Raw genomic sequence first — 10670 nt, forward strand, 5'->3', positions numbered from 1 at the left:
CAGTTTTGGATTTGTTAAAAAAGTTTGAAATATCCAATAAATGTCGTTCCACTTCATGATTGTGTCCCACTTGTTGTTGATTCTTCACAAAAAAATACAGTTTTATATTTTTATGTTTGAAGCCTGAAATGTGGCAAAAGGTCGCAAAGTTCAAGTGGGCCGAATAATTTCGCAAGGCACTGTAATATAATACATAAATAAAATCAATTTAGTCTCAAATAAGTAATGAAACATGTTCAATTTGGTTTAAATAATGCAAAAACACAGTGCTGGAGAAGAAAGTAAAAGTGCAATATGTGCTATGTAAAAAAGCTAACGTTTAAGTTCTTTGCTCAGAACCTGAGAACATATGAAAGCTGGTGGTTCATATGAGTCTTCAATATTCCCAGTTAAGAAGTGTTAGGTTGTAGTTATTATAGGAATTATAGGACTATTTCTCTCTATACCATTTGTATTTCATATACCTTTGACTATTGGATGTTCTTATAGGCACTATAGTATTGCCAGCCTAGTCTCGGGAGTTGATAGGCTTGAAGTCATAAACAGTGCACTGCTTCAAGCATTGCGAAGAGCTGCTGGCAAACGCAGGAAAGTGCTGTTTGAATGAATGATTATGAGTCTGCTGCTGCCTACCACCGCTCAGTCAGACTGCTCCATAAAATATCAAATCATCGACTTAATTATAATATAATAAACACACAGAAATACGAGCCATAGGTCATTAAAATGGTCAAATCTGTAAACTATCATATCGAAAACAAGATGTTTATTCTTTCAGTGAAATACGGAACTGTTCAGGTGGCATCCCTAAGTCTAAATATTGCTGTTACATTGCACAACCTTCAATGTTATGTCATAATTATGTAAATTAGTGGCAAATTAATTACGGTCTTTGTTAGGAAGAAATGGTCTTCACACAGTTCGCAACAAGCCAAGCGGCCCAAAATGCTGCTTCTACCCTGACTCTGCTTGCACAGAACGTAAGAGAAGTGACACAATTTCCCGAGTTAATATTGCCTGCTAACATTAATTTATTTGAACTAAATATGCAGGTTTAAAAATATATATACTTCTGTATTGATTTTAAGAAAGGCATTGATGTTTATGATAGGTACATTGGTGCGACAAGAGTGTTATTTTCGCGAATGCGCTTGTTAAATCATTACCCATTTGGCAAAGTAGGCTGCGATTCGATGATAAATTAACAGGCACCGCATTGATTATATGCAACGCAGGACAAGCTAGTTAAACTAGTAATATCATCAACCATGTGTAGTTAACTTATGTTAATATAGATGTTTTTTTATAAGATAAGTTTAATGCTAGCTAGCAACTTACCTTGGCTCCTTGCTGCGCTCGCATAACAGGTGGTCAGCCTCTCACTCAGTCTCCTCATCGAGTGCAATGTAATCGGCCATAACCAGTGTCCAAAAATGCAGATTACCGATTGTTATGAAAACTTGAAATCGGCCCTAATTAATCAGCCATGCCGGTTAATGTTGTGGGGGTGCTACGCTGGAGGAGGGACTGGTGCACCTCACAAAATAGATGGCATCGTGTGGAAGGAAAATTATGTGGATATATTGAAGCAACATCTCAAGACGTCAGCCAGGAAGTAAAAGCTTGGTCACAAATGGGTCTTCCAAATGGACAATGACCCCAAGCATACTTCCAAAGTTGTGGCAAAATGGCTTAAGGACAACAACGTCATGGTATTGGAGTGGCCATCACAAAGTCCTGACCTCAATCCTATAAAACATTTGTGGACAGAACTGAAAAAGCTTGTGCGAGCAAGGAGGCCTTACAAACCTGACTCAGTTCCACCAGCTCTGTCAGGAGGAATGGGCCAAAATTCACCCAACTTATTGTGGGAAGCTTGTGGAAGGCTACCCGAAACGTTAGACCCAAGTTAAGCAATGCTACCAAATACTAATTGAGTGTATGTAAACTTCTGACCCACTGGAAATGTGATGAAAGAAATAAAAGCTTAAATAAATTATTCTCTCTACTATTATTCTGACATTTCACATTCCTAAAATAACGTGTTGATCCTAACTGACCTTAAACAGGACATTTTTACTAGGATTAAATGTCACGAACTGTGAAAAACTGAGTTTAAATGTAGTTGGCTAAGGTGTATGTAAACTTCCGACTTCAACTGTATTTGATATTGGCAGAAAGCTTCAATTCTTGTTAATCTAACTGCACTGTCCAATTTACACTATCTATTACAGTGAAATAATGCCATGCTGATGTTTGAGGAGAGTGCACAGTTTTGAGCATGAAAAGTTATTAATAAACAAATTGGGCAGTCAAAATTTTAATTGGTTCAGTCTGAAACTTTGCACATACACTGCGGTCATCTATTGGCCAAAATCTAAACTGCACCTGGGCTGGAATAATACATTATGGCCTTTCTCTTGCATTTCAAAGATGATGATACAAAAAAAAAATGTTTTCTTCTTTGCATTATCTTTCAAAGGTTCCGAACTTACATCTGAAATTTGACAAATTTATTGAAAAAAGTCAGGTTTCCTTGATATTACTAAAGGTCTCCCACAATTGTACATTTTGTTTGTTTTCTTTGACTTTATTTTGTCATCTATGTTTTGATTATAACCTCTTAATGATCCGACCCTTTAAAAAACAAACATTTTTACCTAAAATCTAACTGTAGCTCAGGACCTGAAGCAAGGATATGCATATTCTTGATACCATTTTAAAGGAAACACTTTGTGGAAGTGAAATTTGTGGAAATTTGAAATTAGTGTAGGAGAATATAACACACAAGATCTGGTAAAAGATAATACAAACAAATAAACATAATTTTTTTCTGCCCATCATCTTTGAAATGCAAAAGAAAGACCATACTGTAATATTGCAGTTTAGGTGCAATTTAGATTTTGTCCACTTGCATTATGTGTGAAGCATTGCAATACTGGACAATATTTTGTATCAAGTCTGCCCAAATGTGCTGAATTGGTCATTTGATACATTTTCAAGTACTTAACTATAGAGAACATACAAAAATTAAGTTTACACACTCCCAGGAATGTCATGCATGATGGATCATTAGCTTATACACTAACTTTCACATATCTAGATGGTCGGGCGCGGTGGGTGTGGAGCTGGACACAGCAGGGTTCAAATTGTAGAGCCCAGTTCCTACATTTGAATATAAAAATGGATTTTATAAACCAAAACTATGCTACATTTTATCTCTGGGACCCTCAAGATGACAAATCAGAGCAAGATTGCTGTATGTAAGTACATTGTCTACCTTCAGAGGTGAATGTATCAAACCAGTTGCCGTGACAAAAGCTTTTGTTGTTGTTGTACACGCTCCTCAAACAATAGCATGTTTATTTTTCACTGTTATAGCTACTGTAAATTGACCAGTTCAGTTAGATTAACAAGAATTTAAGCTTTCTGCCCATATAAGACATGTCAATGTCCTGGGAAATGTTCTTGTTACTGACATCATGCTAATCACATTAGCGCCCGTTAGCTCAACTGTCCCGGTAGAGGGACACCGTAGATGATAACATTATTTTACGTTCTGGGCATTTTTGTTCAGTCCCACAAAAATCGCAACAAAGCGCCTATTCAAAGCCCTCCCTCTGTCACTCCAAATCTTCCAGTGTCTGCCTGCAAGCTGGAAATCTTTGCCAGTATGTGTGCGTGTGTATACTGTCTGCCCCTCCCCCTCGGAAGCATAGGTTACTGTAGCCAGTGGTGTAAAAGTACTCAATTGTCATACTTGAGTAAAAGTAAAGAGAACTTGATAGAAAATGACTCAAGTAAAAGTGAAAGTCACCCAGTAAAATACTACTTGAGTAAAAGTCTAAAGGTATTTGGTTTTAAATGTACTTAAGTATCAAAAGTAAATGGAATTGCTCAAATGTACTTAAGTATCAAAAGTAAACAGAAAATTATCAACCATTTAAAATTCCTTATATTAAGCATACCAGACAACATCATCAACACTCAGACATAATTTACAAATGAAGCATTTGTGTTTAGTTAGTCCGCTAGGCAGTAGGAATGACCAGGGATGTTCTCTTGATAAGTGTGTGAATTGGACCATTTGTGTCAAAATGTAATGAGTACTTTTGGGTGTCAGGGAAAATGTGTGATGTAAAAAGTACATTTTCTTCAGGAATGTAGTGAAGTAAAAGTAAAAGTTCACAAAAATATAAATAGTAAAGTAAAGTACAGATACCCCCAAAAATGACATAAGTATTTTTACTTCAGTACTTTACACCACTAACTGTAGCCTACTGACAACATTAAAAGCATGATTCAGAAATTAGAGAGATAATTTTTTAATTAGAGAAGAATGGATGAACTTGTTCAGTGCTAGCTAAGGATAGTATAGCTATCCCATTTCACATTTATTAACTGCAAAAAGGTGAGACGTGTTTTTAATTCTAGTGCTGCTCTGCACACACAAGCTAGTTAACAATAGCTCTGGTCCAACTCTCGGACGTTAAAAGTCATTCAAAGTTCCTCCATAGAAGCCGCTCCTCTGTAGGTAAAATTCTGTGGGCCTAATTCAGATAATGCATTTCATAACAAGATGCCCAGCACTTCATTCCAAGCCTCCTCCTCCACCCTTTCTCGCACTCTCCCAACCCGCATCTCGCGCTCTAAACTTGTCTGTCCATAGGTACTGGCAGCACAGTGTGTGTGTGTGTTTGTCTTTCAAAAGTTTATTATGAAAAAAAAAAAAAAATGATGGTTCTGTTCAGAAAAAAATATATTTTGGTTCCAATCCTTGGTCTCTGATGAAGCTGGTGTTAGAAATGATATGTGGTGATTTCCCATTCGCTGATTCTCCCAGCAAGACAGAGATAAGAGGTGTAAACAGCAGAGAGCCAGGAGTTAAGGAAAGGCAAAGCAAGTGTGTTCTGATGATTAGCTGTGACGACTAGAAGTGTGTTCATCTCTGTTCCAATGTGAGCTGCCTGCCTGGCTGGTCAAAGTGAGCTTACGCAACAATGCCAGGTTTGGTGTGTGGTAGATACTAGATAGAGGATGTGTGCTGATGAATGGCATGGCATGGGAGAGGGCCTTGTTGGAGGATCAATAGACTCCACTTTCACATCGCATTAGAACTCTGTGGAGCTGAGCAAACCCAAGAGCTAAAGGTTAGATGTGAAAACAAACTCTCGGACAGTTTCCATTCCTATGTTCACTTTACGCCCTTCCCTCAGAAGTCCAATATACTCCGAAGCCCTTTATCTGTCTCACGGCCCAGCACGGCACAGACTCACACCGTCCCATCAGTTAAACAGAGGGGAATACCTCTCTGTTCAATTACAGGTCTCAGTGGAAACATACAGAATCAAACTTTATCACATGTATTTTTTGATAGGTAGATGACTTACTACATGTCCACTTTAGTACATGGATGTAATGAGGAAGTGCAGTATGCGATTGCTGTCCTCATACACAGTTTGTCATAAGAATGCATTGTCATGACTCTCTGAATGACCATTCTTTCCACAATTGCATCTAGAACCTAAATAATGGTATTGGTGAAAAGAGTGGAACGTGAAAGTGGCATATAAAACTTTTTTTCATCCCAGTTGGTAATTATAGACAGTGTGCACTGACTCCAGAAATGAACGGCAAGAGAACAATGAGAGATTTCCATGTCTCTGCAGTTTATCACCATTTCTCCTATTGATCAGACCTCAGTAGAGAGCTAGTGCTTTGCGTGGTCAAGGTGCTGGTGTGAATCGTTTACTTTATGTTCCTAATATTGCTTATAATTACTGAATTGAGCCTGCAATGACTGTGTTTATAGATTTTTTTGTAAACCTTTATTTAACTAGGCAAGTCAGTTAAGAAAAAAAAAAAGATTTACAAAGGCGGCCTAACCCGGCCAAACCCTCCCCTAACCCAGACGACGCTGGGCCAATTGTGCGCCGCCCTATGGGACTCCCGATCACGGCTGGTTGTGATACAGCCCGGGATTGGACCATTGTCTGTAGTGACGCCTCTAGCACTGAGACGCAGTACCTTAGACCGCTGCGCCACTCGCCACTCTGGAGCCACTCGCCACTGTGTCACTGGAACATTGATTATAAGAGAACTGAAAAACAAAACAAAACGTTTTTTATAAAGATTTTACACAGTCCATAAAGCTTGTGAAAACAGCTTTCAAATTATAAATGAGTTATGGCTCATTTATTAGAGAAGAGAGTGTCAGAAAGAGAAAGACCCAATTAAAGCTTTTAGGAAAGTCGTTCTTCACTGACACTCTGTAACGGTCCATTTTGTTGTTTTTAGTAATTGATGAAGTTATATCATGTCCATCCCTGTAGCGTAACCGTTTTTGTCAGGCACTGAGAAATAAATAGACAATCATTTTTTTACGACATTATATCAGTGTTGTGTTAGTCCTGAGTGCTTTTCTGTTTGGAGAGAAAAATGTTTTCGGTTTCTGTATTTTTTGGCAAGGATTTTTTTTAAACTCAGACAAGCAAGCATTGTCATTCACCTCAGGTACTGTCCGTATTACGAATATCACGTTTTAAAAGATCCCAGCTAGCACAGTGGATCTGGGATGATCCCAGCTGAGAGTCGAGGCACTCGACTGAGAGTCGAGTGACGTTATGTGGAGTCTGGGCCGCCTTAGCCTGTATTACTTATGCGGGGATTGAGCTCGGGCTGATTCCGGTGAGAATGATCTGGCCCAAAGTATTACCTTGAGGTTAAGGACGATTCCGGTGAGAATTATCTGGCCCAAAGTATTACCTTGAGGTTAAGGACGATTCCGGTGTGAGTTATCTGGCCCAAATGTATTACTTGGTTCCCGGGCCGATTGGGCTACTCTCTGACAGATGACTACAACATAATTTGAATGCATAAAATGTATAATAGTAATATTTAAAATTACTAAATCGGGTAATTTTGTATACATGTATTTAAATTTGCATCGGGCCGCTTCTGGGGGGGTTCTGGTAAGATGCCTGCAAAGTAGGCTGAATTCCGGTAGAAAGAAACGGCCCGATGTACTTGGGCCGATTCTGGGCAGTCATTCATTTTGTTTCCGGGCCGAGTCCGACACTCGATTTCGGGCCGATTCAATCAGTTCCGGCCCCCCGGAAGAGGGCCACTTCTGGGCCGGTTCCTGATTGCTAGCTGGGATGTTTACACAAACACACACACACTGAATCAACATAATATTTACATAAATAATAATATGAAATTCTATTCTAGAAAGTCCAGTTCTGCTGTAAATGTTGGAAATAATTTTCCTGAAATAAAATAATGAATTCGGGCCCTTGTCGACATACAATATCCTGTCCTGTATGACACCGCTAAGTAAGGCTTGTCACACATGAATATCATTGTGTCAATTCCAGGTTTTTTCTATCACTTTGGCAAATTTTTCAGATGTAAGTGGTATATTTTCAAAACTCTAAACTGATAACACTTTTAATGCCCCTTATCTTATTATCACATTTTAGGGAAGACCAAGCTGCAGACAGTGTCGAAGTAACAAAAGTTTATTACTAGAACAGGGGGCAGGCAAAACGAAAGGTCAAGGACAGGCAGAGGTCAGTATAATCCAAATCAGAGTCCAAAAGGTACAGAACGGTTGTAACGGTTTTCCTCCTCTTCTGAGGAGGAGTAGGATGGATCGGAGCAAAATGCAGCGTGGTATGTGTCCATGTTAACTTTATTAAATCAGAACACGAGAAAATACAAAATAACAAAGTGCAGGAAAGAAATGAAAATCGAAACAGTTCTGTATGGTGAAAATACAGACACAGAAAACAACTACCCACAACCCGTAGTGGGAAAACAGGCTCAGGGCCAGGGCAGAATGGTCAAAACTAGAAAACAGGAACTAGAAACAGAAAGGAGCAAGGGGAAAACCGCTGGTAGGCTTGACAAACAAAACGAACTGGCAACTGACAAACAGAGAACACAAGTATAAATACAGTGGGGATAATGGGGAAGATGGGCAACACTTGGAGGGGGATGGGGACAAGCACAAAGACACGTGAAACAGATCAGGGTGTGACACTTATGTTCAGAAACTTTGATTGCGCATTCATTGGGGGTTCACACACCCTCCACCTCTGAGTCATTCATGCAAAATAATATTTATTTATTAAATACTGTACCATGAGCACATTTTGTTTAGGCCCCAATACATCAGATAATGATAGGCTCTGCGTTTAGTCATTTTAACTACCTTTTAATCCAATAGCAAACAGTAAAAGATACACATTTAAAGTGTATTTTTTAAGTGCTGAATAGAAAGAATAATAGATGCTAAATATGATTTTCTATACAGTTTTTGACTATGCACAATTGTTTTATAATTTGTATCCAATGGCAGGTTGTGAGCAGTGGTGGAAAAAGTACCCAATTGTCATACTTGAGTTAAAGTAAAGATCCCTTAATAGAAAATGACTCAAGTAAAAGTAAAAGTCACCCAGTAAAATTCTTCTTGAGTAAAAGTCTAAAAGTGTTTTGTTTAAAATATACTTAAGTATCAAAAGTAAATGTAATTACTCAAATCTACTTAAGTATAAAAAGTAAAAGTGTAAATCATTTCAAATTCTTTATATTAAGCAAACCAGACAGCAACCTTTTCTTATTTTTTAAATTTACGGATATCCAGAGGCACACTCCAACATTCAGACATCATTTACAAACAAAGCATGTGTGTTTAGTGAGTCCGCCAAATCAGAGGCAGTAGGGATGACCAGGGATGTTCTGTTGATAAGTGCGTGAATTGGACCATTTTCCTGTCCTGTTAAGCATTTAAAAGGTAACGAGTACCTTTGGGTGTCAAAGAAAATGTATGGAGTAAAAAGTACAAGTACTTGGCAGCCAAAAGCTGAATTTCAGCATACTGCACATACAAGTCATTTGAACAAAAACTATTTCAAATGAAATCAGCAAGTCAGTTAGGATGGGAGCTGAATAATATATGGGAGTAGAAACAGATGAAATGGTCTTGAGAGCGGAGGAAGCATTGCTGATCTCCGAGGGAGCTGGTCAGTCAGAGTCAGAGAGACAGTCAGGTCCGCAGCCTCTGAATCTCATCTCGCTATCCCCTCACGTCCTCCTTTCTTTGGCTTTGTTGATGGTTAGCTGGCTAGCCACTCCTCTCAACAAACACCGTGTAGCACCAGGGCCGTCGCTGTGGTTTGAGTTTTAGTGAGGTCCGGAAGGGTTATTTGCTATTGGTGAACAGCAAAAACAAGCAAAAACAACCCCAGCCATTATCACCTTGGCTGCTGTAGGTTCATTCACCTCAGTCAATTGACAAAAAACACATAGCCTATTAGCTATACAATTGCTATGTTATACCTCTGAAAAGGAGGAAATATGAAAACATATTCACACTGACATGTAGCAACAGCAATAAAAAAAAACAGATTACATTTTTAGAACTGCATTGTTTGCATTTTGATTGCATTTTAATGTAGACCTATAGGGAAGATAGGCCATGTGGATATGTTCGTATTGAAAGTTCCTAACTTGTTAGATGAGATTAGTACAGATTTTCTAAGGGGATCACAAATGGGGACTGTGACCCCAAGTTTGGGAACCACTGTACTAACCTCTCTCTCCGCTGGCTTTCTCACTCTCTGTCACGGATCCCGCCGGAACTTTCATCACGCACACCTGTCCCCTATTCCCAATGATTAGTATTTGTATATACTGTACGTGCCCTTTGGTTTCCACTGGGTGTCGATTATTGTTACAATGTCCGTTTGTGCGTGTGAGTACCTGTGCTGTGTGTTTTGGGCTTTCGTGCCCTTGCGTAGATGATTACGGGTCTCGTCCCTTGTGTTAATCATTGCGTGCGTGTGTTATTTATTTGAGGTACTCCTCACTCTTTTGTTTGGGTTTCAACCCCGTGCGTTTTGTTCAGCGTTTGTTGTCCCCGTGCCTTTACACGGCACGCCGTAATTTGGGTACAATAAAAAAAACGATTACGAATTCCTGCGTCTGTCTCCCTATTCATTCATGCTGATGCAACACTCTCTCTCTGTCTCTTTTGCTTCCTCCTGCATGCATTGCAGCCTGTCTCGGCCTCCCTACTGAGTGCTACATCACTGTATGTCTCAGTAGCCTACTCTCTGTAAAGCAAAGATATTATGAGATTTTAGTAGCGTAATATTTGCTCCTGCTTAGGTAGGCTCTGTTTAACTTTAGCTTCTTACTTCATCCCTCTAGCTGGCTAAGTCACACTAGCCAGAGCCCTTCAATGTTACAGCAATTTAAGTCTCTGTCGGCACCTTACTGACATAAGTGACTATTTACCAGTTGTGCACTCATTCTCCGAGAGTCAGTTTTTGTTTGTTTGGGGGGGATGTCTGTAGACAAGGCAGGAGTTGCAGAATGGTTTTAAAATTGCCTTTTGTACGGCATCTCACAAACACGCTGTGAGCGGCAGCATCTCTAGACTAGTTGCCTATAGAGCTGACTGCGAGCTGGGGTAGTTCGTTTCACGTCGCCCTCTGCTTGTGCCACGAGAATTAGTTGTTTGACAGAGTGCTGAATGTGCTGCTAAAATGGGAAATATGGGAGGCAAATCCGTGGGATGCAGGCGGACATAACATAGCAAACCACTGTAAATGATTCCACTCGTTCGCAGAGAGGCAGATGTAAATAGAATTCAGTCAGATCAA

This window comes from Oncorhynchus clarkii, chromosome 14, assembly GCF_045791955.1.
Source record: "Oncorhynchus clarkii lewisi isolate Uvic-CL-2024 chromosome 14, UVic_Ocla_1.0, whole genome shotgun sequence".
Taxonomy (NCBI): domain Eukaryota; kingdom Metazoa; phylum Chordata; class Actinopteri; order Salmoniformes; family Salmonidae; genus Oncorhynchus; species Oncorhynchus clarkii.